Source organism: Oryzias melastigma, linkage group LG7 (genome assembly GCF_002922805.2).
Source record: "Oryzias melastigma strain HK-1 linkage group LG7, ASM292280v2, whole genome shotgun sequence".
Lineage (NCBI taxonomy): Eukaryota > Metazoa > Chordata > Actinopteri > Beloniformes > Adrianichthyidae > Oryzias > Oryzias melastigma.
This window is the reverse complement of record NC_050518.1, coordinates 6,557,955-6,585,298: the sequence shown is the minus strand read 5'-3', so window position 1 is coordinate 6,585,298 and position 27,344 is coordinate 6,557,955. Positions and strand designations below refer to the sequence as shown.

Sequence of the window (27,344 nt, the reverse complement as noted above, 5' to 3'; positions counted from 1 at the left end):
ATTGTAAAGATATCAATTGGCAAAATACATTTATGTCAAAAGATGCTACATTTTTATGAAAATAAATAGTCTTTACTAAAACTTGTCATGTTAATAAGCTGATACCAGTAGCAAAAAGTAGAAGTATACTTAAGTATAAGCATAGCAAGTCTACTATAGACCATGTACTTGTAGTTTAAGAAATGTATAGATAATAAAGATAATGTAAATAAAAAGTCAACTTCAAGTAAATTTATTATAAACTAAGTATACCTGTAGTCCTTTTAAACAGATTACTTCTTGCAAAGGGTGCTAATGTGTAAATTAAATAATACAAAATATTACAAAAAAGTTTTTGTTTTTAATGTAGTATTTTATGGATTGTAACCTTAAAATCCTTTTGTTTTCTCTAAAATTAACATTTTTGCCTTATTTATGCTAATAAACCAGTTCATTGATATTGCATCTTATATTATGAGACTGCTTTTTAGTCTGAAAAATCCTGTGCTTATTTTTCTGCTACTTTTAAAGGACTAATTTCTTCCACCGCATGAAACATTAATACTATGTTGGATGCAGTCATTTTTCATGTGTTGCATTCGTTTGAATTTCTACCTTTTTTGTTCAGCTAATGTGGTAATATCCATGATTTGTTTTTTAACTAAATATGTTAAATGGAGATTTATTATTTTCAAAAAGTGTGTTCAGTCTCTGCTTAAAAAATGTATTTACCACATTAAATGTCTTAACTTACTCATGTTTCTTTTATTTAGTCATGATTTCTTGGTGACATTTGGTGACAACAGGATCCAATACATGTTGCCTATCCTTCACCCGGGCATACACCTCTGCTGTCAATCTGTTGTCACCTCTTGTGTTTCATTTACACATCATTCATGTTCTGTGTGTGTCTGTTTTCTTTTGTTTCCCCTCCAGTTTTTCTCTGGCAGACTGTGGTGTCAGTGCTTGTTGTGAGGCAGTGTGGCTGTGAGGTTGGAGGTGAATGCAGTCAAGGTTAGTCAACAAGACTTCATGACACTGAAGATTACCCTGGTCTTTTTGATCTGTGTTATTCCCTTCTTCTTCCAACCGAAAAGGCTCCAGATTCTATTCTTTTTGGGGCATTTAAGTCTTTTTGTTTACCCCTGCTGTCCCCAAAATTTATTGAGCTATTAGTTTATAGGGGTGTGCATTACCAAGAATCTGGCGATGCGATACATATCGCGATACACATCTCACAATACAATACAAATCACAATATATCCCCCCCACCATCTACCTTTCTGCTACTCTCATTTTTACTGTATATGGGAAATGGACTGAGTGACCCTCCCCCCTAATAAGCAATATTCAGTCATTATATTTTTCAGAAAAAAAAACATTCTTGGTCTGCTAACTTTTTTTAAACACGTTTTAGCTAATCCAATTTGTTTTGATGATATTTTTTTCTGTATTGCAAGTTATTAAAGTTATAAACCGACCAATCAGATGCCTCAATAATAGAAGGTGGTTTCACCTCGAACGTTCAAAATGTTTGACAGATTCCCCTTAGCCTGCTTTCAAGTGGAAGGGGTGTGGACTTAAAACAAGCTCACTCCTGATTGACAAGAGTAGTTGCCATAGAAATATTGACTCAGACCGACTTGTACCAATCACAGCAGTCTAGTGTTTTTAGGTTCCAAAGTGGCAACGTTTTTACTGCAAAAAAAAGCAACCAAATTTACTTCATTTTGTTGGAGCTGAAAGTACGCTATTTTCTATGGGTGATGTTACACTCACTCTGTCCAATTCTCATATACAGTCAACAGTTCCTCTGCATTTGGAATGAATCCCTTGTTTTTAATTTGTCTCTGATCATAATCAGGGATGGTTTATCCCTGCCAAAATAGTGAATCAATTTAATATTGGTTTGGTTTTGGATTTTAGACATGAATTAATTTGAGAAATTTACAAAAGTTGAACAATCAATACTAAAGTTATGAATGATTAAAAACTCTGAAAAATCTGTCTTTTAATGTTCTTCTCAAAATCTGAGCAAATTAGATTTAAAATGAAGTCATGAAATACACTACCAATACTTGAGGAAATTTCTGAGTAAAGATTGATTACACTTTAATTAATCCGTTTTTACCCCCCATTTAGAATTTATTTAGATGTTGCCTATTGTATTTGTTTGTTTTTTTCCTTTCTTTGCAGTTTTCTTTACTGCAAAAACAGCAAAGCTAAAATAATTGCACATTTAGTTTAATTCTTTTCCTGTAGCTTTTGTCTTTCCACTTTGTTCAATGCTGTTTTAAAGAAATAAAGTGCACAAATTCATCTGAATGCCAACCAGAGCAGATAAATATCAAATCTTAAAACAGAAGTGCTGCTTCTATTTAAAGCTTACTACTGAAGCAGGCTACTAAATGAGTTTAGTAATTGGTTTGCTGTGGCCTCTGTGGAGGCTGCATCTTTCTCTTCCTGCACACATCAGCAGCAGGTGGGTAGAAATCCACATCCTCCTTATTTTGCTCCTTTTTTTTCCCTCGCTCAGCCCATCTTTCTTTTTTCTCATTTGTCCTCCATCAGCAAGATTGAGGAGCTAAAACTGCCCTAAGCCTACTCTATCAATGCCACCCTCTTTGTTATGAAGACAGTTACCACACTGCATTTCATATTTCCTCTCTGCTCAATCTCAGATTTGTACATTTTCCTGCCTCTCACCCACCCATTTCTCTCCCACCGGGTCGCTATCTCTTTCATGCACTCTCACCTCTGAGAAACGCTCTCACACTCTCCCACATACTAATGCGCACACACATTGTGCATGGTGCAGTAAATGTATGTGGATTAGGAAACATTTTGTGGTTGAGATGAAGTTGTGAGCTAAATTTGTTTTTTTTTATATATAATTCCTGGAAAAGAAGAGCAGTATTATTATTATTATTGAAAGCTTGCAATATGGTTAATTGCATAGTATTATTACTGCATGAATTCTTGAACATACACTTGTTAGTGCCACAGCAGTAACTGTAAAGTGATGCAACTAAACTGTTGTGAAAATATGTGAAGGTGTGAAAAATGGCAGTTTGAGTCAGGTGGTGCTCAAAAAGCTATTTTCAGGGGGTTTTGTTTTGAAAAAAAGGGACAGTATCACTATTTCACTCTACCTGATCAATGATCGGAGTAATGAACATAAATAATGTGACGTCTTCATTGTCAGTCAATTTTGCAGCTTCAGACATCATGAATTACTAAATGTAAATGTCCTCTGCAGCAAACTAAGGTTTTTTTGAACCCACATCCTCAGTGTAACAGTTGATACTGAACGCTCTAGGGGTTGGAAGGCCAAAGCACAGCTAAGTGGCTTCTCTTGACCTCGGTGTTGATCTCCAAACTGTCTGCTCTGACTGCACACAGACCATTATAAATAAGCGTTTGCTCCCACAGTCAAATCTCATAACGCAGCCTCAGCGCAGGCACTGTGCGCTGTCTCTTTAAATAACACGTTTTTTTCCCCCTCACTGCACCCGGTACTGACACGCTGACCGTACAATTGCCTTTGAGATGACTTCTGTCTGCTATTATATCAAAAAGTGAGGTGAAAACACCAAGTGGAAAAAAAAGGGACTTGCATGACTTGAGAACGGCGTTCCTCTGACCCACATTGAATTTGCTTATTCTAGTCGCTCTGTAAAGTGGAAGGCTGAATCATTAGCTTACACACTGAGTACCCATCTGTGGCAAGAGGACAGTAATTGATTTCTGAATGTGCAACGGTACTGGAGGGGAACAGGGTACAGAATTCTCTCCTATATTGAGCATTCATGCTGTAAATTGTTGTGTGTCATTTTTAGTTTCTCCCATTACGAGCTGCAGTTACCCGCCTTCCCCCATCACAATGAAGCTGCACCCAAGCTCATTGGCCACAGGGTGGCAATGTGTGGAGGTGAGACGAGACGTGTCCTGTGTGGAAAGTAGTCGCTGAGTGTATTAACTTAGTCAGCAACCACATAATACTTACACTCCCCAACTGCCACTCCGTCCTGTGTTCAGCAGTTGTTTTCTTGTGCTCTGACTGCACCCGAGTACGCTGAATCACAGCGTCACTCATCGGAAGGAGAGCTTTGTCGACTGCTCCCAGGCCTTATCATCAGCCACGCGTACTGTTTGTTTATGTTACTATGCCTTAGTTCACAAAAAGACTTGGCTAAAATGTAAACTTCCACTTTTGCTCTGTGTTTGTCGGCGGCTCTCCTGGAAATCCAGCCTCATTCCTCAGAGCCTGTTCGGGGAGCAGCCGCACCAGCCTGAACTGCTCTTTTATTCAGATGAATGAGGCCTTGTTTGGCCCAGTGAATCAGACACAGACAGTCCATGTGAGAGCTTCAAGAATGTCTGGAAAATCAGGAGCTTGGTACATCTGAAGTATTTTAGACAAGTGCATTGTTTGTGATTGCTATGTCAATTTTCTTTCTACTTTTAGAAACATTCACAGACTGCCTCATTCTTTCTTTATCCCTGAAAGCTTTTATCTAATAGAAATTGACAAGATTTCTGTCTACAATTTTCTTGTGTTGATCTAATAAACTCTGCTAGTGAACAATCAGTATTTCACAGGGAGGAAATGGTTATTGTTTCTCGGAGGAACATTTACATATTTAATGCCAGGTGGCACTTACCTCCAAGTACATGGGATTTATATAGATAAATATTTTTGAATATGCTGTGCTTTTACCAAATGGCAGCTTTCAAGCTAGTTCCACTCTTTTTAATGGCTTGTGTGGATTAGAAAAGAGATAAGACATATGCAGCAGCACACAAGTGTTTTTTTTTTCTGAGTGCTGCAGGGCTGCCAAATGTGGCTGTGAATAGCTCAGATGTCTATGTGAGGCTAGATCAAGGAAACAACCTTTCTGGGCTTTCCATTCAGTATTTTAATTACAGAAAATAAACACTCAATTGGTGGCAACTCTATTTTTTTTCTACCAAACGAGGGCTTGTAGCCTTTTTGTTTTAATATGTTCTATTTTTAACTTTAGCTGGAAGAAAACCTTAAATCCACTCAACCAGAAGTGTAAAAATAATCATATTTCATTGCGTAATATCCTCGAGTTACTTAGTTGCGATATTGTAGAGGGCTAGTGTTATACTGCCTCCCCTCCGGGCAGTGTCTGTTTTAATTGATTGTGTAAAAAGCCATTTTTCCTCAGATCCCCCCCCCCAACTTGCAAAGTGCCCTCTTAAAAGTCCGTGCAGGCTAAAAAGGCTATGAATGATTTGAAGTCGACCTCGCCTGCCGGCAGGGAAAGGGGCGGGGCTACCCTCAGAATGAGGAACAGTAACTTCTAACAGCAGTCACACAGAGTCTTTGTTCTTTATGGTATGTTGGAGTCGGGTCGCTTTAAAGCCCAATCTGGAAAAGCCCAGTTTCATAATCCAATAGAAAATACAGCTTTTATTTTTTATATACATGAATCAAATAGTTTCCAATTTAAATCTAGAGCGCTCTACTTTCTTCTTTTGTTGTGGTTTGACAGCAGGAGGGTTGACTTGTTTCTGCACTAAAATAGTCAAGTGTTCAATAGCTTTTGAAGTACACTCCCTCCACCACCACAGTGTAACCCTTCTTTTGGTTTACAAGTCTGTGTTTTTTTTTCCCCAATCCCTTTTCCCCTCAACATGTCTGCTCGTCCCTGGTGAATGTATTAAATGAAGTTACTAGATATGAGTGCTTAAGAGGCCAAGGCCTCTGAGACTTGCCAAGTCTCTCCCAGCCTTGGCTCAGCCATCCGTGTCACTTTTTGTGTTGCTTCAGCTACTGGCTGACTTATTTGTATTGCCGAGCACTTTTTCTCTCACCACTTGCTCTGTCTGCTGCCTCTGAGGGGCTTGTGTTTTTCCAGTGTGGAGAAATCAGGATAAAGCAAACAGTTTGTGTCAGCCCCGGCTTTTGTTAAGTATTCATTTTTAATGAGAGTGAGCGGCTACCGAAATCCTATAATGGGGTAGTCGGAAGGCAGCTTGTTGATCTTTGATGGTTGCTGTTCACTAACGTTGGTATTTATTTAATCATATTTCCCATTTTCCCTCCTTATCCATCAATGATCTTTGCTACAAAGGGAACATGCTTGTTTAAGGTCTCTCTTTGATTTAATTTCTTATTAAATTCAAAAAATAATGACCAAGTCTTTGTTATCTTATTAGGGCTGAAGGCATAAAAGTGTAGAAAAAAAGATGCTCTGGGGAAAAGGTATTGTGATGGTCTGTTTGAATGCTGAACAGAATTGAATAGACACAGTCAGCTTCCCAGATACATGCTTAGGCCTGTAGAATGTGGAGTGCTTTGCTTGTAACTGCACCGGTTGTCTTCTTTCATTATCTGTTAATGGTGCCCAACTTGACAGAGCAATGTGATAAACAGAGGAGCTGTGAAATCCTGGAGGTGGAGTTTTCGTTTGCCTGATAATGGGATCTCATCTGCCAGGAAAGGGAGCCTGCCTCACCAGCCAGTCCAGCTTTGCTTTGCACAGCACTCAAAAGTGGACCCGCTGCACTCGACTTGCTGCGCTGCTTAAACCTCACTATGGCTGATAATGGTGGAGCATGGCTTGGTTGGTTTCAGAAGTCTTTTTTTATGGTTCTGCTTTTGACACTTAAAGATATGTGCATTTACAGCTCCCTTAAATATTTGTGTAGCTCCACAATGCTTTATGTGCGTTTGTGTAAATACCATAAACACTGACCTTGTGAAATGTATATGTTGTGTGATAAGGTGGTGTTTTGGCTGCTGGGGTTTTAGGTTACTGTGTACGTGGTGTGGTTAGTATGCCTTTCTCAGGACATTTGCCTCAGGAGTTGGAGAGGGTTTTACCAGCACACAAAGCGCACACTCCCCCACGATGGAAGGAAAGACGACGAACGTGGGATGTAGCACAATGAAGGGCCCCCCAGCACACCACCCTCAATTCAATTTCTATTGATCCTGACTGCCTGTCTGTCCCACTGCTGTGTTTGGCCTTAGTGCAAAAAAGAGCAGACTTGCTTTAATCAACTGGATTCAGACAGGGATCTAATGTGGTCACATGTGAAGAGCGTTCCATAACGTGATAAACACGCATTTAGTCCATGGTGTTCACACTGGACAAGCAGGGAGCGGCTTCTTCATTTTCCACAGTTGGAACAGGTTTTGTGTGAAATGTCAAAGCGGTGAAATTCTTGCATTTTCTTTCACACTTCTATTTGAATATATGAAAGAGTTGGTGTCATGTGTTTTTTTCTGGGCAACAAAACGCAATAAGCAACTTACAACATTTCCATAAATTAAAGGGGATGCCATTCATACGTCACTATCAAATCTGAGTCCCTGATTGATCAAAGTTCAACCTATTCTTCCAAGGCGTTTTGTACATGGAGCCTGAAAACTGCCTTAAAAATTGTCTAGCTTTGTGTGAATGCAAGAGTTTTAAACGGCGGAACTTTGAACGTGTGTTTACGTTGACTTTTCATCGGAAGTGGTAGTTAAAATGTGCATTGCAGTTGGCTGTGTAAACATAGCTTAATTCTTAGCTGAATTTGGTGAAATAAAAAGAGCTATGACACTTTTTACAACCGGAATGTGTTATGTTGACAAAGCTAAGACATTGTAACAACAAAATTAAAACGAGACTGGAAAATAAGATCAATTCTGAGGCGTATTTTCTGAAAATTAGCCTCTGAATTATCCATAATGCACTCACAAAATCATCCTTACTTGATCCTGCCTTTTAATGGGAAGGTTAACTAATTAATTCATTATCCAAAAATGCAAATGAGCCCTGCTAGCTGGAACAGAATCCAGTTTCTTCCCTCTTGAGCATGTCCCAGGAGGTGCATATAATAATGTTTTTTCAGATAGAAATCAGCGAGTGTTTCATGTAGTCGTTGACACATAAACACGGCGCTGAGTGGACGTGTGCAGACAGACATTCATTTCCAAAAGGTGGGAGCTTCCACGGTCCCCATTGTCTCGCCTTGGCGCTCCACTCACGTTCCCCTAAACGCTCTCATTGATCGGCTGATGATGATGATGATGGCCGGCCGGTCGGTCGCTCTGCTGGCCGCTTCCTGAGCGCTCGCGGTCACAAACGCACGTGGTGCACGCGGCGCTTCCCTGCGGCTCTGCCCATCAATCAACAGCCCCAATGGCGCCCCCCTCCTCCCCTCCTCCTCCTCACCAGCACCCCTTTGTCCCTGACGATTATTTGAATCCACTCCATGTTTTTCTTTCGCTCGATTTTTTCTCTTCCTTTTTTCCTCTCTCGATTGTGGTCGGTGTGATTCTCCTTCACTACTGTGTGAATAAAGAAAGACTAGGTCAGCCATGTGGATGCGTCTGTTGAACAGCTGAAGAGAAGGTAGTGGAGGAGGAGGAGGAGACGAAGGGAGCGAGTGTGTGCAGAGCGAGGGGGGAGCACGCATGAGTGGTGTGTGTGTGTTTGTGTGTGTGTGTGTGTGTGTGTGGAAAAAGGAAGCAGAGCCTGTTAACGGCAAACTCGCTGGTTTCCTATCCCTCGAAACAAGCACCGGGCGACTTTTCATGTGGACACTATCATCAACCCGGAGCGCCGTCCTTCCCGGCAGGAGCCGTTTCGGGAGGAAAGTGGCCCACATCACTGTGTTTTTTCACCGATTTCTTCTTTTTTTATGGACCCGAGTAATCTATCAGTAAAGTGAAACCGTCTTTTGTTGAATCCCTCCGTGCGGACATTCATTTTTTCTCTCTCCCGGGGAATTAAAAAAAGAAAGTCTTCGTGTTCTCCTTGTTCTGTCCCGGTTCTTGGATTCGGTCCAGCTCGTTTTTTTCTCCTTCTAAAGTTTGCTTGATCACCAACGCAAAGAAAGAAAGAAGGAGAGCAAGCAAGCAAGAAAGGATCGCATTTTTAAAAACTTGTTTGCAACAGGACTTCAAAAACCTCCAGACTGGCGGGTGAGTCGCTGCGTAAAACCAGAAAAGGATCGTAGGACAGGAGGAAGAACGACGGATGGTGTTGCTTAGGAAGAGTTTGTACAAAGCCGTGTGACAGTTGTAGTTTCAGCCAAAAGTGTGTTGATTTTGTTTCTAGCCGGAGGAGGAAGCGTGAGTGACCCGGAGTCAAATGCTTGGAGCGCTCTGGGGAGCTGAAAGTTGGCCGCATTGTTGTAAAACTTGGCTCAGGCCGGGGCTGTTGTAGTCCCTGAAACCACCTCCATGACCTGACGAGCCTCCACCAGTGTTTCAGCAGCTAATGGTTTTAGAGTGAGAATAATGAAGTCAACAAAAGAGGGTGTTTAGAACCATCGTTCTGCTCTGGAACAGGCAGAGATCAGAGAACACTCACTAAGAAGTTGAGGTTTTTCTATTTAAAAACCTCTAAATTAGTGTGTCCCTTTTTTTTTACTCATTTCTCATCTGAAGTGGGATCCTCAGTTTCTGTCCTGTCACAGTTTAATCTAATGTGGAGAAAAGCTACATGCGAAATCGACTGTACCAATCTCAAACTGTTGAAGGACCACCAAATTAACTTGACATCCCCCTCTTGAGCACCCTGCAGGCTATGAACTCTGGCCTAAGCACATGCTGCTCTTGCTGGGTGTGTGTGTGTGTGGTGGGGGATCTCAGCTTGTAGTTGAAAAGAGCAAAGGCGGGGAAGCTGCTGAGATGTGTGTGTTTATTTGGCAACAGCTTAGGATTTAAGTTATTTGTCTGAAAGGCAGCTTACCTGGTGTTTTGAGTTATTGTAAAAGAGGGGAGGAGAGGCTGTTTACTTTAACCACTGTAAATTGATCTGAGTGATCCTTGATGTTGCTTGTCAGATGTTAAATCCACATGGTATGCAGACGTACAAGCACAGAAAAGGCAAACATTCCAGAGAAGGAGCCAAAGGGAAGTGAAGATTTATCGAAACCTCCGCGATACAAAAATAACCCTGTTGTTGCTGCTTTTACTTTTTCGGTTTTGTCTCTGATGTTGTTTCATCTTTTGAGAAGAATCACCCCGTGAGCCTCTGTGTTTGTTTTTCCCTTCTTTGCTGGCTGAGAAGTGACCTCTAGTTTAATGATTGAGATGTGATTAATCCTCTTGAGTGAGACAACATGTAATGCTGCATAGAGGGTTGTTGTAATGGAATTGAACTTCAGTTAAGGTTAGATTTATTTATGTTTTAGTGATTTCTGTTTTAACCCTTTAAAGATACATTCGTTTCTCACAATAGAGGATATATAGAGAAAATTAAGCTTAAAACTGCATTTCTGAGTATTTCTTTAGTCAAATTGTTGTGAATCAGGAGCAGACGAAAAATGCAGTTGGAAAAAGCTTGTAGCTTCAACAGAAGGTACATTCGGATGGTTCCACCTTTAGAAAAATAGATCCATTGGTTTTCCTCATCTGACATGGGATTTGGCTTTAAACGGTACGGCTAGATAGTGGTGGCAGGCTTACTCCGTGTCAATAGTCCCGTCTACAACTCAGTCAAATTTCTGCCACTCTGTAGAAACTATGTCCTAGATAACGACACAAGTTTGTTGACTAAGAGACCACTGGAAATGCTTTTACAATAGATCAAAAGATGATCAAAGTGGGACTTTAACACCAAAGCTTTAGCTTCATTGTTTATGTTTTTTCAAGCACTGTAACTCTTCAACCATTATTGCAAGTGGCCTAGCAGATTCTATAGTAGCTTTAAAATATACTTTACAATAGTGAAACGTAAGTCACCTAATTCTTCCGTGGGGAAAGCGGCCCTGTGATGATCTTAAAAGTCACTTTTCTCCACGTCAGAATCAGCTAAATCATGTTGATTGTGCGTAAACAGTCAAATATTTCCAGTATGTTGAAGAGTGTCTGGTATATAATTGTCGCTGACGACATCTCAAATGTGAAATGGTTAAAATTCCACTAACTTGAAAGTAATTTAAATTCTAGTTGTGTCATTACTGGTAAAAGAATATGTAAAAATACTCATCCTGGTGGTCAAAGAGTTTCTATGACTCAGATCTCTTGACATCTCGTCTTTGACCTTGTATTTGATGATAGTTTAGTCATTGTTTGATCAGCCTCACATAATATTTGCTCTAAACTGTTAGTAAACTCTTGAATGCATTTAATGCTGTGTAGTTACAGAAAAAGCTCAGTTCTTATTACATTTCTTTTTTGCATTAAAGAATGAACTGTGTGGCAGAAATTTTTACTTTGCCATATTGAACCCGATAACCTTTCATTAGAATCACAATCACAGCCTACTCTGTCACATGGGGAAATTTGCATAGTTTGTCATTCTAAACGCATTTTGAAATGGCAGCCGGCTCTCCTCCCCAGAGGTTAGGATATCCATTTAGTTTCACTACATGAGAACTGAATGGAGGAGGAAGTGGTCGGCCCTCTTAATGGAGTTGTATACTGGAGCTGGAGTTGTTTTGCTCTGTGGGATTTCTATGGCTACAGACTTCTGAGCATTTTTCAGCCTTTCTTTTCTGCAGTCGGCTAAATCATTAACACGCTGCTGTCAGTTTTGCTGCTGTTGTCTGTATTTGTAGAACTTTATACCAGTATTTGTGGCAAATTAGGGCTGATGTGGAATTTGATTCACCCAGAAAAGCATAGTAGCATGGTGAGTCACTCCGTTGCTTCACAAACACAGCGACTTGGGTAAGCATGCAGCTCACACACAGGTGTGTGTACGAGTGTCACCTCTGAGGTATCAGAGAGGTGATATCAGGATCAAAGAGGCTGTTTTTGACCGTACTGGGGGAGAGATGCTTCATAGTGTGAGGCTGTAGCAGCTGTCTAGCTGCACAGAGGCAGCTGAATGTTTGACAGGGCATTGGAAAAATGTTTTTTTAATCTGTTCGCATGATGGCCCTCACTGGGATTGCACCATGCTGGGTGTCTTCCCTCTCCTCTCCTCCCTGTACCGGGATGACAGCGTCAGATGGATGGTAGAAGCACTTTGAATAACAGGTTTTCTTTATCTTTTTCGCTGGAATCTATCAGGAATCCAAAAACAAATAGCATTGTATGTCATGTTGGAAGGTTCTGTTTCTAACTAATGAGGAAAATTTGCTTTTTATCTATCTATGTTTTACATTTGTTTGTCAGAAGGATTTGGTTGTGTTCTTTTGACATTACAATGTCACATTTTGGTTGATATTGGTATATTTTATCAATATAACTAAAAATGTCTGTTATCTCTTCAGCAGGTAAACAAAGCTAAACTCAGCCCTAATAATTTAGATTAACTTCTTCTATTCTGTTCACGTTTTAAGGTGCTACCTTTAGCTTCTCTTCCCTTACAAACAGGAAACTCTGTACAGAAAGTGTCTGCAAAATCCGAGTGGAAATTAAATTAATTGTTGTCATCTGTGAACAACAACATAGAAATACACTTGTGGGCTTAAAGGATTAATCTTTCTTCCTGTCAGCTATTAGACTACAAACCTTCAGACACTGGACGATAGTTGCTGTTTTCAATAACTGTTTAAGTGTAGTTTTTTGTGTTAAATAAATGTTGTTGTTAATAGAGCTATGGTAACAAGGCGATTTCCCTTTTGTGGGATCTATTCTATTCTACTCTATTCTATTCTAAACTCCATCAGGTCCAGTTGAAACTTCTTGCAGCTTTCATCTCCGAATGGGAACAAAGTCGCACTGAATGTGATGACCTGTTGTCTTTGCGTCCATTTGTATCCATTCAAATCACATTAGTCTTATATTGATATTGAAACCAAGATATCACAGCATGGGCTCTGCTGATTGCCTGCCGAGGCGTGAGGCGGTGAAGGTCTCACGGAGTGCTCTGACTACCTGCTCGTGCGTTTCGTACGCAGATACGGGTTGCTGTCTGTAATTAAGGTAAAGTTCAGGAGCAAGCTTCCAATGAGGAATTGGGATAATTGTGTACAGCCTTAAAGCATCTGAGCCCATCAGGAGACAGTTTCTCACATTTTAAGTGGTGTATGGGGGGCGGTGGGGGTGGGGCATCTGGCCTTGTTAATTCAGTGCGTGGTCATAAAGTGGAATGGCGGTCCCCACAGGGTTCGCCAGCTCTGAACACTGTCAAATGGAGCCCGTGTGTCCTCTGTTCCCTCTCCACCTCCCTGTTGATTGTATTTTTTGTTATATCTGAAGAGATATCTGTGCAATCACGGCGTAAGGATTAATTAAAACCGACGTCTGAGAAAGAAAAAGCAGAAAATTCAATAATTACATGGGTTTTGCTCTGGTTTATTTGCTAGTTCTGGATTGCAATTAATTAAAAACAAACAAAAATATGTTTTTTTTTTCTTCCTTTTTTCAATTAACTCTATCGAGATAGAACAAGGATATTGTCTTCAAAGTTTATAAATGATACTGCATTTATACCAGTAAGAGCAACATCCATACTGCACATTTATTTCCTGCTTTATCAAGGAAACATTTAATGTGTTTAAATGTAGCAAAGCTTTATTTATGCATAGAATCTGCTGTTAAGTGTGAATTATACATTATCCAATGAATAATTCATCAGTGCCATTCCTTAATGATTACTTGCCAGGCAGCGAATGGTTTTATTTGTTGATAAATTTGCTCATTGATCTTGCTAGTGTTTAACCAGGCTTGTAGAAATAATGTGTCCATTTTGCTGATTTCCCTATTTATTTTTTTCCCCTATTTTCTATTCTTTGAAGGGACAAATAAAAACAAGCTAATTGTGAAGGATACTTTTAGTAAAAAAATGCTTGTGAGCGTTAACAATCAGCTTTAAATGAGAAGATTTTTCTATTTCCTGAGGATATGTCACTCAGTTTTTTTTTCTTAGGGCTGAAGTGCTCTTTGACATATTTGTCGATCAATCTCAACCCTTCCAGCAATTTCATAACAGACTCCATATGTCTTTAGTGTGTCTTGAATCTGTCGGTTAGGCTGGTAAATTAGACCGAGAAGAAGCCTTAAAAAAGAGCCTGGTTTGAACAAAGGTTATTGGCGCATTCTCTTTATGAAGCTCGGGGTCTTAACGTGTCTCTGACTCTGCAGATATTTTTCTTGTCCACACAATGACAAAATATTGACTTATTGCAGCTCAGTCATTTGATTAGTTGTGTGGGTGATTCTGCTTTTCATCTGTCACCCGGGCAACATAAATGGAAAAACACTGCAACGGTCTCTTTGTGCCGTGTAATGACAGACTGGAGCATCGTAGGTGATCACATCTGGAAAAAGGCTTTCTTAGCCAGAACAAATGGTTTGTGTCACCCAGAGGCTGTTTGTTGTTGCGCTCTTGTCAGTAAGTTTTCACAGAAAACATTTGACAATTTTCTTTTCCAGTGTTAACATTAGGTTACCCAACAAATCCACTTGGGTTTTGTTAGTTAGCCGAGTGTCACTGTTCTATTTAAAATATTTACAGTTGTGATAAAGTGGCATCCTTTTTCTTTCGGTAACAACAGCGGCTTAAAACAGTGGGCTGCTGTGTGGAAGTCGGGTTATAACAAGAGCACCTTACATGTAATCCAGCAGGATTCATCAGTGCCCTTGTTCTTCCAAAAAATAATGAGAAAGACAGTAAAGGCTGCCCCAGGCTGCATGTAGTCAGATGATCTCTCTGAACCGGCAAATCATTCCTGCGTTTTATGCTAAAAAGACAGGCTAATGACTATTCTTGATGTGTGTCAGTGCTTTAACTCGGCTAGCGTTAATTCACAGGAAGATCTAATAGGCTTGATTGTCAGGCTGAGCTGAGGCAATCAGTAGGAGGCTTGTGTCGGAGGGATAGGGGGTGTAATTGTTTTTTTTGCTGGTGGTGATTCTCTCTGGAAGGGATGACTGCACAATCCCAAATATGCAAACATAAAACAGAACAGCTCAGTACGCTTAGGCTGAAATTTCTAAGCTGCACATGTTAAATAGAAATTCATCAGTCGGAATCTGACTGTTTTATACGTGATCAGACCTTACCAGCGATTTATTTTTCTTCATCTGAACCCCTCTTTGGCGTCTAGCTCTTTTGTGAATTGTCGTATTGACAGTTTAATGAAAGTAGAACCCACATGAAGAGGTCATTGACATGCACAAACACCTCTTCTTTGTTCAAATTTACTCACTATTCTCTGACCCCTAAAATACTATAGTAGTGGACTATCTAGCACCCTGGATTTTAATCCAATCCCAGTGTTCCAGTGCTCACTACTTTTGTTTTTAAAATGCCAAATTTGACGTAAAAACCTAATGAAACATTTTCCAACGTTTTCTGATGATGGATTGGAACTGCATATTAACACCCCCCGACAAAATGGTGAACGCCCTATAGTGTACAAACTGTCAGCATAGCCCAACTAAGAAACTACAATAAAACGTCTACCAAATATAATAATGTTGATGTGGTAGCGACTTTTGTTCCTAACTGTAACAAGTTACAAATTTTAGTAGCCTTTTCATGTTATTACTGACTTCCTGTTAAATTTGCATAACACCGTGTCACTCTATTGTATTTAAGATGCTGTTGAGTTTAGAGAAAGAACTGATCTTCATGATCTTCAGAACCTTCACGCAAATGATCACTGCTCTTTGAGTTATTACTTTAACTGACGTGAGCTGCAAGTGCATGATGGTGCTGCTGTCTTTTGAGGAAACTTATGAAATAAAATGGACAGTTTTATCTAAAATGATAAAACATAAAAAGCAATATATATATGAATCAGCAGGTTAATAATGACAATAACCTGGTTTAAATTGTTAAATGAATTTTGAATTGGAAAATTTAGATATTAGCGGTGCTTCCATTACACATAAGCGCAAAACTTTATTGCTATCCTAAAAATGTTGTAAAACACAAGTTTGCCATCACACTGTTTCTATTAAAAACACAAAGCAACTCACACAATAAGTCATTCAAAGATTCAACAATGGCTGGGAACAATACTTTCATTTACAGCAGATACATTAAAATTTCTGCCACAGCACTATCGCTCATCATCATCTATCAAAGGAGACGTCTGCGTCTCATTCAAGCCATGGAGCGGCAAACTACGTAGGAGCGGCTACAGATGAAGTGATTTTAGGAAATCGTAGTTGAGGATTTTACAGAGGAGGTGTGGATCCAACAGTTCTTTTTGACACGCTCAGCTTTTGATGAGTTGTGTGATGCTGTGGGACCTCTTGTTGTGCCTGCATGGTATCTGGCTGTTGGTCACGTGACTCATTTAATTTGAAAAAGGTGTTTCCCTTGCAGTTTTGTGAAAAATGTCAAACAAATCCAAAGCTACCTCCTCCAAGCGCAACTACTATTTTTCTATAAATGCCAGTTTTGTTTTGTTTTTTTTAGAAATTGTTGTGTTTCCATTAAGTGAATTCATTATCGGAAATCCAATTTATGCAATTTCATAGTCAATGAAAATGCAGCTAGTGAGACATTGCAAAAGTGAGAGAAGATTATGTTATCTTTAGTGTTTTGTTTGTTCATCAGTTTTCTCTTGCTCTGTCCTACAGCGTTTGTCAAATCTCTGTGTGAGGGAAAAACAAAAAGCATTGCACTCCAAAATTGCGTTCTTTTTGTTTCATTTTAGAAAGAAAGCTTTATTGGAAAACTATGTGATCTTTGTTTGTGCTTGCTGTCAAATGGCATGTCAGAAAATTGGCATTGGCAGGTCACTTCTGTTCAAACTGAGTAACAGGAGCCAGCCAAGGAAATTTGAATCGGTGCATCCCTACTGTTGGATTCCTTCTAGAGTGTAATTGTTGTTTTCCTAACCTGTGGCTTTTCAGCTGTGCAGCTCAAAGACATTGAAACCATGTGTGGGCAACTGTAGATCTTTAAAAAATCATTAACTATGACAATGCACAATAAACAAAAAGAGGGCAGAGTAAAAATAAAAGGTTAAAGGCTGTAATTACACTTACTTGAGTGTGATAGTTGGACTCGCTGGATTATGATGAACAATAAAAGCAGCCAGAGTATTCACAACATGAATTGGATGCAGTTGCATTTCACATGAAAGTGTTGTCATGCTTATGTTCTTTATTCTCACACAACTTGTTTGTTGAAATGTTCTTATTGTCAGAATAAACGAAAGAAACAAAGGCCTGGATCTTTTAAAGATACAAGCTCCCTTGATCAACTGTAATGAACATCAACTTAAGACCCACCAGGAAGCAGTCCAGTTTGCAAACACGCAGTTATTGGGGTTGGTGCTCGAGTCAGTGCTGGGGCATGACTGGACATCTGTCTCTTAGTAACTGTAACGCCCACAATCCCTCCCACAGACTGTCGGCTTTGGCACTCAGGCGGTACGCTGGTTGCTGTGGTGCAACCCAACCACTCACAACAGTGACTTATCTCACAATCATAACAAATAACAGCCTAGCATAAAAGAGAGAAAGCAATAGAACACACAACAGTAGAAAGATGGTAAGAGCCCTGTGCCACCATAACTCCACTTCAAAATACGGGCCTTTGTTCTGAGATTGTTGGAGAGGACATCATAGCGAGCCAGCAGTGGATCTTGTTGTCCTCAAACACACTCACTCCCACTCAGCCTGCTGTCGGTAAAGGAGATCCTCTGCCTGATAGAGCTTCAGAGAAAGGTATTCCTCTGGGATAGTTGTTCAGGGATTTCTGCTGTTTTTTCATGTGCTGATTAAAGGAGCACTTGTGGATAATCTTTTTTTTTTTTTTTTGGAAAGCCTCTTTGTTGTGGCATTGCTGTTGCTGTCTAAGGTAGGAGAAAAGTCTCTGATTCTGATTTTTAAATGGTTATCACCTTGATGTCCGCCACTCGGCTAAGGTAAATATTTAATGACAGAGTGGCTGAAATAGAGCTGTTACAGACTGCTGGTGAGAAATTGAGCTGCTATTTAGAGCCCTCGGTGTTCCATAAAGACATGGCGTTGGTAGAGAGCCCAAGGTTATTAGTGTGGTATGAGAGAAGTGTGTGTTTGTGGTGTCTCTGTGGGATTCTGAAGAGTTCTCACTCTTTTCTTGCCGCAGTGATACAAAAGAGAATTGCACTCGGTCCGTTATTGAGCATTTGCTCATGAATCCTTGATGCATTTTGTGTGTCTGCTATGTGGCACTGCACTTAATTCACTCCTAGCAATAGTGTTGACAGCACTTTATTTGAACTGTTTCTAAAAGAGAAATCACTTGCATATGTGTTTTTCCTTGTACTTTATTAATTTTGCTTCATTCAGTTGAGAATTCAGTGTCGTTCAAATGCTACCTAGCTGATTGCAAAGGCTGGCGTGAGCTGTGGCTACAATAACGTTAATGCAGAGTAAAGACAGACATTAAACATTGAGCCTGAGGTTAATAGATTTCATTTTAAATTAATGTTGTTGTTAGCTTTTGAGCTTGAACTGTGAAGTGAAGCCTGCTCATACTGCTCGGCACGTTTAAATATTCATCCAGATTCATCCTGTTTACTCATTACATGATGGCTGTAGTGAAAGCAATTACTTTTTAGCTTTCAAGTACCTTGCTTTTGGTCACACCGCGTCTCTTATTAATTTCAGTGACGCTCCCAAGATCCCAAGGCTTCCAATCAGTCCGGTGAATGACATGCACTAACATGGTGCGGCTCCGTGTAGGGAATATGTGGGTAAACACAGCAGAGTCCTTGAAGCACTTCCCATCGCCGCTATTGGATTACCAGCTGCCTGTGCAGGCCTCATCACCACAAATGAGTGCCAAGATCAATGGAGCTCTTAGAGCAAACTAATTTGATCACAAATAGCCTCAGTAATGTTGATGAGAGATCATTATCATATTATGATTATAACTTTTTTTTAAACACTAAACAAAAATGTAATCAAGTCAGCCACACTTTTGGCTTCTACGGATATCAATGAGTCTTCCTGGATTCATTATTGAGTTGTTGGGTCGGCCTGCAGACATGAGGTGTAGAGATGGAAGTGGCGAACTGCTGTGTAAAGTGATCTCGCCAGTTTTGCTGAGTGTAGCAGGAAGGCTGCCTTTTCTTCAGCTGAGGCACCGGCATCATAAATAAGCTAAGAGTCTGTTTTTAGAGAGATGAGGCCGTGAACAGAGAGAAAGAAGAACATATTGACCCTGGTGTTCTTAAAACCGAAAGGCACAATTTATTGCCCCTTCTTTCCTGTTAATTATTTTCTGATGCTAATAAAGCAGGGTGGGGGTGGGGCCCATTATGAAAATTTATTATTCATTGCAGTATTTTTTTTTTCTCCCACCCCCTTGAACAGCCTTACTCTCCCACCTCTCGTGGTTGTTTAAGAAGCTGCCGGGGGTGTTGGTTGCGTGCAGCAGGGAAAGATGTCCCCTCAGCCTTTAAAGGAGGGGACAGGGTGAAGGACGACATTTGCCCAAGTGATAAACGAGCAGAGACAGCAATATATGTAAGGAACTGCTGAAAGAAAGATGGGTCAAGGCACATTACACTGAGGCCATTATTGGTTGAAAACACAGTCGGAATAGGACTGCCAGCATGTTTGCTCAGCAGCACTAACATTTTTTTTATTCATAGGAGTGGTTGTGTATGCTATTAGGCAACACATTTTAGACCGGGGTGTTCACCTCTTTCACCCAGAGCCACTTCAGCAAATATTGTACTTGCATATGCATGTTTTGAAGATGATGTGCTTCTATAATGAGTCTTTTTGCATGATCATAATAATCTATCAACCAGCAACAAAAAGCAAATATAAGCTAGGTCATTTACTGAACTGATAAACCTAACTGATATAACAGAGGATTACTTCCTATGTGGCCCTGAAATGCAAAATGAATACTAATATATGTAATTTTGTAATAATAATGAAATATTTTTTAAGCCTTTTTTATTTAGACTAGTTTGTCTTTCTAAAATATGAATGCGTAAAACATTTCTGCTGATGTGGAAACAACGGCAATGCAGTGTGATATTGTTTTGTAAGGAATTTGTTTATGGTTGAGGCTCATTTTTATGCTGTATATATGATAATAATAATAATATGATAGCTGTTTTGGCTAAATTAGACAAATTAGATAGACAACTCGAATTAAATAGACAATTCAGACTCCATTCTGTCTACTTTTTTTTCCTAAATGGTGAATATGACGTCAATGGATTTCACAAAGAGAAAATCTTATCAATATAAACAACTTTTATTCATGTCTTCACTGTGTTTTGATCATGAAAATGTGGATGGTTTATTAAAACAAATAGGATATCGGACATGGCCAGTGTCTTCAAATTCAAACGGCTCTGTGGTGGAAAGTTTCAGTGACCAAATTCAGCTTACAGCATTCACACTTCCATTATCTCAGGTATATATCTAGTTTATTTTACTTTTTTTATTTAGACTTGTTTGTGTTTCTACCATGCGCATTTTTGAAACATTTCTGCTGATGTGGAAACACTGGCAGCTCAGTGTGGTCTTGCATTGTAAGGGATTAGTTTATAGTCGAGGCGACTTTTAACGCTGCATTTGTTTTAAGACGAGCCTTTCAAGCTCTAGGGAACCTAACGGAATGACTCGGAGACCTGGATGTGACTGCAGCCTCTAGTCTGACATGTGTTTCATACTAACAAGTCTGCACAGATGGATGAATAAAGTCACATAGTAAAAAGAAGTAGCTTTTCATAGGCTTACAGATATTTTAACAGGAACCCCACAAACCTCCCCCCTTTTTAATTTTTTACAAAACAATGGCTAGCTTTGTTCATACCGATTTTTATTTCTTAAGCATATAATAACAATGAAAGCTAGTGGGAGAGATTCTTAGATTTGCACTTGAGTAATTCAAAAATCAATGCAGAAAGCTCAAAAAGAATTATTTATTAGAAACCAATTTAAATGGAACTCAGATGGGGGGAGTTCAAAAGAGAATAAGTGAGGCCTTTGGTGACGTGCTAAATAAAGATAGGACTGCAGCAAGATAATATTATGTTCCCTTTTTTTTATATTTGTATTTGAAAGTCCTTTACTCACGCTAAAGTTAAAGAGAGTACTTAGACAATCTGAAAAGTCCTGTTCAAACATTTATTTCTGAAAAGCCAAGACTTTCTCAGTAAACAGAAATTCTGTGGTAGTTTTCTGTAATACTGGGCTCTCAACTTTTTGACGCGTTGTCAGACCATGTGCACGCATTAAAAACATTTTCTATTTTTGAAATTCATTTGCTATTCAAGCCCAGCTGTAAAACACGCTTTAGGAGAAGTAGTATCTTTATTTCAGCATGAGCACGAGGTGTAAATGTTGAGGCTCCGTTTGATACATCATATTGAGTAGTAATCGCTTGGGTTGCAATGCCATTGGAAGGGAATTGCTGTAAAATGTTACAAACACTGATGACCTCGTCTGCAATTTAAATTTTATACCTGTAGCACAGTTGTGTGCATATGCTATAACCTAAACTTATTTTGAGCGATTAGAAGATGCGATGGTGGATCAACTTCTTTCATAAAGTTGTTGTTTCCTCATCCATGGATTTCAAAGATGAGCTCACTATTACAGTATTCTAAATACTAAAGTGAAACTGGCCTTCGTATAACTCCACTGCGATATAGACGCAATACGATTGATGTGATGGCCCATCGCTATGAAACATAAACACGCATTAGGGATGGTTCTTACTTCTGAAGTTCTGGACTTTTATTTGTTTTCAGATGAATCAGTTTTCTACACAGCCAGACATTCTCAATCTGCTGAACACCACATTTTTTTTAATAATAATGCTTAAAACTGTTGACTTCTAGGTTATATACTTCTAAAGTGCTAATGTTTTTTTGTTTGACGTGCACATCTTTCAATGCACAAAGATATACGCCTTTTCAGCAATTTGTCAAAAGAGTTATCTGACCTTTTTAAAAACAACAGTGTTTTTCCTTTAGAGAACAGTGTATTTAGGTGTGACAGTACATTAACAAGTGTTGCATTTGCAAAAGTCAAGTTTATTTTTATTGTCATTAATGGCCTCTTGACAAGAGGGAAGTCGATGAGGCTGCCATGGCCAAAGCCTAACATTAACATTCCAAGAATATCTGAGGCTTATGCGCAGCAGTGCAGACAGCTTTTTTCCTCCCGTGTTTTGAGGAAGACGACCAGACTGCAGGCACTCTGAGGCCTGTCGCTGCCCGGCCGGGTTTTTAATTGCTTCATAAAACATTTGAATTGTGTAAGAACTGTAAAGAACGGGTGTGATGAATGTTACTGGGTTTGCTGGAGGCATAACACGCCTCCAGTTAAAGATCAAGTTTTCGTTTCACACATGAGCGAACCGAGTTAATCTGCAGTTTGTGTACACTCCTCAAAACTCATCCTTCACTCTCCAAATTTTCCACAACGCTAATGTTCTACAGCAGCAGCCTGCTGTCAGCATTTCTGTAAAATAGTCACCATGCTTCTATTTAGGTGTGGATGGAAGTGCTAGCTTCATAGTCGAAGCAGTAAAGCGTGCAGCTCAGATGACTCGAGTCTTTAAAATTAATTGTGTGTATTTGTAGGCTGCCCATGTGCGTTTGTGGCAGGGTGCAGTGAAATGCCACCGCTGTAAGAGGCCTGCTCCCTGGCACTGCATGTTTTATGAGCTGTTCTCAGAGGATACTGGAGCTCTGAGCTCAGATCCTGCTTGTTCCAGCAGGGTTTTCATCGCTCTCACTCTTTTTTTTTTCTTTTTTTAAACAGTTGCCAAAGTTTAGGAAGCCCATCATTCATAAAAGTATCATGAATTGCTAAGGCCTAGGACTTTTTTCCTGCATGACTTTTCATTTATTCCATTATTGCTCTTGTTTTAGAAAAGCTTAAACCACCACATGGAGCAACAAAACAGAATATTACAAGGGACGGGAGCTTTGTTTATTATTTTCAAGACTCAGGTGTAAATCGAGTTTGCAATTGGCACAACGTGGTTTTCTTTCATCTTTATTATATGAAAGAGTCTAAAAATTTGACTAAAAATTAAGACTGTGTTGATAAAATGGACTAATTGATATAAGCTTAGTAGATCAATAATCGATCCATAAAAGTAGAGATTGATCTAATGCATAATGCTAAAATCTGTTAGCTTGATGCTAACGTACAATGGGATTTCCCATAGGACGACTAATGCTAACGCTCAATCGACCTAAGCATACATTGCTGACTAAATAAACATCTTTATACACTCACAGGCAGGAATTTTTCAAACTCTTTTTGAGTACCCAGTCTTACTAAAAAAAATGAAGCTTTTTATTGAATTTGAAGTTTGACAGTAGTCAAATCTTAAGCATAAACAACTATACTAATGACTGTCAATTTAGAGTTGCTGCATAAAAAATGGCTGCCTTCTGTAAATGAGGTGATTAGCTTATGGATTTAAGCCCTCACGCTAGCTTTTTTTTTTTTTTTTTTTACACTGAACAGGAGTGACTTAAAGACCAATTCCAATGCAAAATCGTGTTTTTAACATGCTTTTCTGATAATGGTGCACATATATTAAGAAATTAAAGCTCAAAGGTATTCATTTCTCCAAATTGTTGTGAATCAGGACCAGACAAAAAATGCCAATTTAAAACAATCACATTTAATACATAAAAAAATGCTCTGGACGAGCTAAAAATGTGCACTTGGGGAAGGTATTCTATTTCGTTGTTTTTGGGAGCTTGTCTTTTGTTCTTAGTCTGAACGTGCCTGTTCATTTTCTGTATTTATTTGAGCCTTTACTCACTTTACTCTGCTTTTTTTTCTTTTCTTTTTTTTTTGTACCACAGTGATGGTGTGACATGTCGCTCAGCCGTGTGAGTAAATTTCCCTTAAACTCATTTAGTCTGCCAGTTGAAGTTGATGGATGGATGGGCACACAGCAGCAGGAGAACTGGGATTCCAGAATGGTTGGAAGTGGTAGATAATTTATTGCACAGATATTAAAATCCAAAGGTTTTTTTTTTTTTTTTGAAAGATAGATCCAAATGACTGTTTTTCCTCTCCACTTTTAAGTCTTTTTACAGCGTCTTTCTGCTTGATAAATGTCATGTAACCCGGTCTGCACACGCTGCCAGAGCTCTGTTCTGTTTGATGGAAGGTAAATGTTTTGAAACGCACTTGAAACAGATGTGCTCTGGAACAAACCAGCCTTCAGTCTGTCCCCGTTGAATATTTACACCTCTTCTGACCTGAGCTTTACCTCAAAGTCAATTTGCATTTTAGCGGCATAACACACTCACAATGACATTTTCTTTGCCTTACCAGCAGAGAGGAATACAAGAAGCCCTTTAGAGCGTTAGACTTTATTCAAGCTGTTTAAAATAGAAAAAAAGCTGCTCAAGGTTTTTACAGACACTGTCACATTCGGAAAGATCTCACCATTACCTCATGTCCTCCTGCCTCGGTTGTTTATTACTACAATTCCATGCACAATTTAATTGGTTAATCGACTGCAGATGAGCACGAGCGCTTTATTGGACTGCTGCGTTTTCCAGATTGACTCGGATGGTGAAAGAATCGGACTATTGACCAAAATATGTCAGACTTCTCTTCAGTCGGTGGAGGTATTGTCACTTTCAGATCATCTGGCGTTCGGCTTTTCTATTTGACCTTGCATGTTGCATATTTAATGAAAAAAAACACCAGGGGGTCAAATCATTGTATCTTTATATTTATGATGTACCTGCTACTTGATGCAAATATGATTCATGCTCTTTTAATGCATACATGCTTTTTGTGTTGTTGGCAGAGGACTGTTAATACTGCACAGTGTGTCCTGGTCAGTTTTAATTGAGCTGAACAAAAGGAATAATTTGGTTGTCAACTGTAATACTTAAACTTCTGGGTCTGCTGGAGGTTTTTAGAGTTTAATTACAATTTTGTTTTCTTTTTTTGTTATTTTGTTTCCACTTTTTTTAGTGCAGTATAATGAGCCAACTATTGATTGAACTTAGCAAATAAAAGCTGGATTTTAGTTTAATTCACTGCTGACTATCCTGTTTACATGCTTTCTAATACCAATAGTCTTAGCAAAGAATGACATTTTGGTTCAGATCATTTGAAGAAAGGCTCATTTCAAAGAAAATGAGGGGTGACACGTCCCCGAGGGTCGGTATTAAACCGCTGTGCCTCTTTAAGCTGTCGACGCTTGTGAAACAGCAGTGAGTTTTGCTGCAACAATAAAAAACTGTGACAAAGTCAGAGATTTTGGTGCTTGAGTGATCTGGTATTTAGCTGTGAAAGAAAGCCATTTGAAGCCCTTAAGGAGACCCGACCAACAATAGTATAGAAAGATTTAACCATTTACGGAAAATTCTGATCTGCTGCTGCACAACAGTGTGTAGGTAATGTTGCGCTAATGTCGATGCTTTTTTCTGTAGTAAAAGAATAAAAATGATGGAGCACGAGTCATAAGTATTTGTAGAAATCATGTTTACTTGGCTTTTTGCTTTTTTAATTCAAGTAAATCTGCTGCAGCAGGATGATCTTATTTGACACAGGCTCTATTTTATTTTGAAAGAAACCTGTAAGTGCTGCTCTTCATAGTCCCATTCTAACTATATTTTTATCTATTGTAAAATCATTTTCAGTGGTCTTTTACTTACGAAAATACTGTTTTTTGCCAAAATTACAAAGCTTGTGTTGTTTTTTAATGCGTATTTTCTGCAGCACCGCAAGACTTTATTTCATAATCCGGTGTCCTAGAAATATCCCAGAAGTCTCTGCAAAATCATTAAAGCATGTGTCAAAATAGCTTTTAAAATCCAGGGCACTAGACAGTCCCGCACTATCATTTCTAGTAGCTATGGAGTAGAGCAGAGTTTAGCCTGTGTTGTGGGCGGGACTGTTGGTGTGGAAGTAAACCTACGTTGATATCCCAGCATTCCTTTGTTTATACGCTGTCCTGCTAGCTTACACCATGCTAACATAGAAAAAACAAAATATGGGCAACCAATATAGTAGCTATCCAGACATTCTGTTTCGAGCGAGAGGGCAGCTCAGACGAAGAGAATGAAGACGCTAATGGATTTATTTGTCTGCAAGTGGATGCATTAGATTGGAGCGAAGCAGGGAGAATTTGGCCCGCCCACCACGCTGAGCTTTTACAACGGCGGCGGGTTGTTCTCTGCTCCCGATCCATCAAGCAGTTTTAACCTTAAACTGTTCTATATATGTCTACTATGATGAAAGAAAAATGCTACTTGAACATGTTAAAAACACTATTTTCATTACAGTGGGTCTTTAAAGGAAAAGTAGTTCTATATAGAAAAATATACTACTGTTATAATTCAGTTATTGTAAATATTTAAAAGATGAATTTTATAAATGAAAGCTTAATAGACACAAAAACATCAAGTGTCTCTTTCTATAAATAAAACTTGACTTTGTTCTGAAAATTAGTTTAAATGTTTTGAATTGTACAAAGAAACTGCGTTTTCATAGTTTTGCCTCTGAACGCTGATGAATATCTTCAGTCATTTTGCATGCAAATCTGTTATTGTGAAACATACTTTGCTCCAAAATGCTTACGTCGTTTATAAACTATTTAAATAAACGCCTTTTTTTCCCCCTCCGTCAATACCGTCCACCTGCAAAAGCAGCACCGGATGTCCGCTAAAAATAGACATTTTGTGAAAACGGCTCCAGCCGTGTGGTTATCGTCAGTGCATGGAAAAACAAGTGGAGCAGACAAGTGACTTTGCTCTGTGTACTCAAACAGAAAGGGCCTCTGAGAATAGAGCACGCCACAATCGCACCAGGTAAGACAAAGCAGGCAGGGTTCAGAGACCACAGAGAATCCCTCATGAAGTGGCCTACCCTCGCCTCCAGCTGAGCCTTTCATTCTGCTGTTGTTTCTGGAGAGCTTGGATGGCAGCTTAGATTAGAGCGCTTTGAGTAATGGATTGGATCTGACGAAAACCTGCTGCAGCTCGACATCGCCACAGCTCCAATCCTCACACTGCGGAGGATCTGGCTGCTTTATTCGGATCAGTTGGAGTCGCCTTCATTGTTAATAACCTTGTGTATATATTCATTGTTGTGCTCTAATCTGTATTCATGCGCGTATTCCATTCAATCCCTCTGCAAAGCTAGTACTTAATCCTCGCCAATCACATTTTGCTACTTCATAATTCTCCCATTGAATATACAATGAACGACTTTTGTGTCTCTGTTTTCATAAAAATATGGAAATTGTTTGTTGGAAGGTTTTATTCCTAAATGTACATCTTCTGTACGTGTTTTTGATCAGTCACAAAGATCATTCTGCAAATTGTTTTACTTCTGTTTGGTCATTGTGGAGGATGTGCAAACTGTGCAATTTTTCAGAATAAAGGTCAATTTTATCATCATGTAAATACTGCTGACAAACTCCTTTTTTTCCTCTTACATTTCTGTTAAGATAACTGGTATCTTTACTGGCTCCTTGACTGATGTATAGTAGCTTCACGACTCAACTCCCCCCCTGACAGCA

General features: G+C 39.3%; 1 protein-coding gene across 6 annotated transcripts in view; it reads left to right on the top strand.

Annotated features, from left to right (window-relative positions):
* Positions 1–27,344, top strand: part of rerea (arginine-glutamic acid dipeptide (RE) repeats a) — a 144,376-nt gene that overhangs the window by 29,102 nt on the left and 87,930 nt on the right. For 3 of the 6 annotated variants that reach the window (XM_024292340.2, XM_024292344.2, XM_024292339.2), the window contains one exon: positions 916–993. The exons of 2 other annotated variants lie outside the window; for them this stretch is intronic. The gene's annotated coding sequence lies outside the window, so the exon portion shown is untranslated. Of the gene's footprint in view, positions 1–915; positions 994–8,381; positions 8,930–27,344 lie in introns of those variants that run through there. One more of the 6 variants, XM_024292343.2, reaches the window with a different exon arrangement.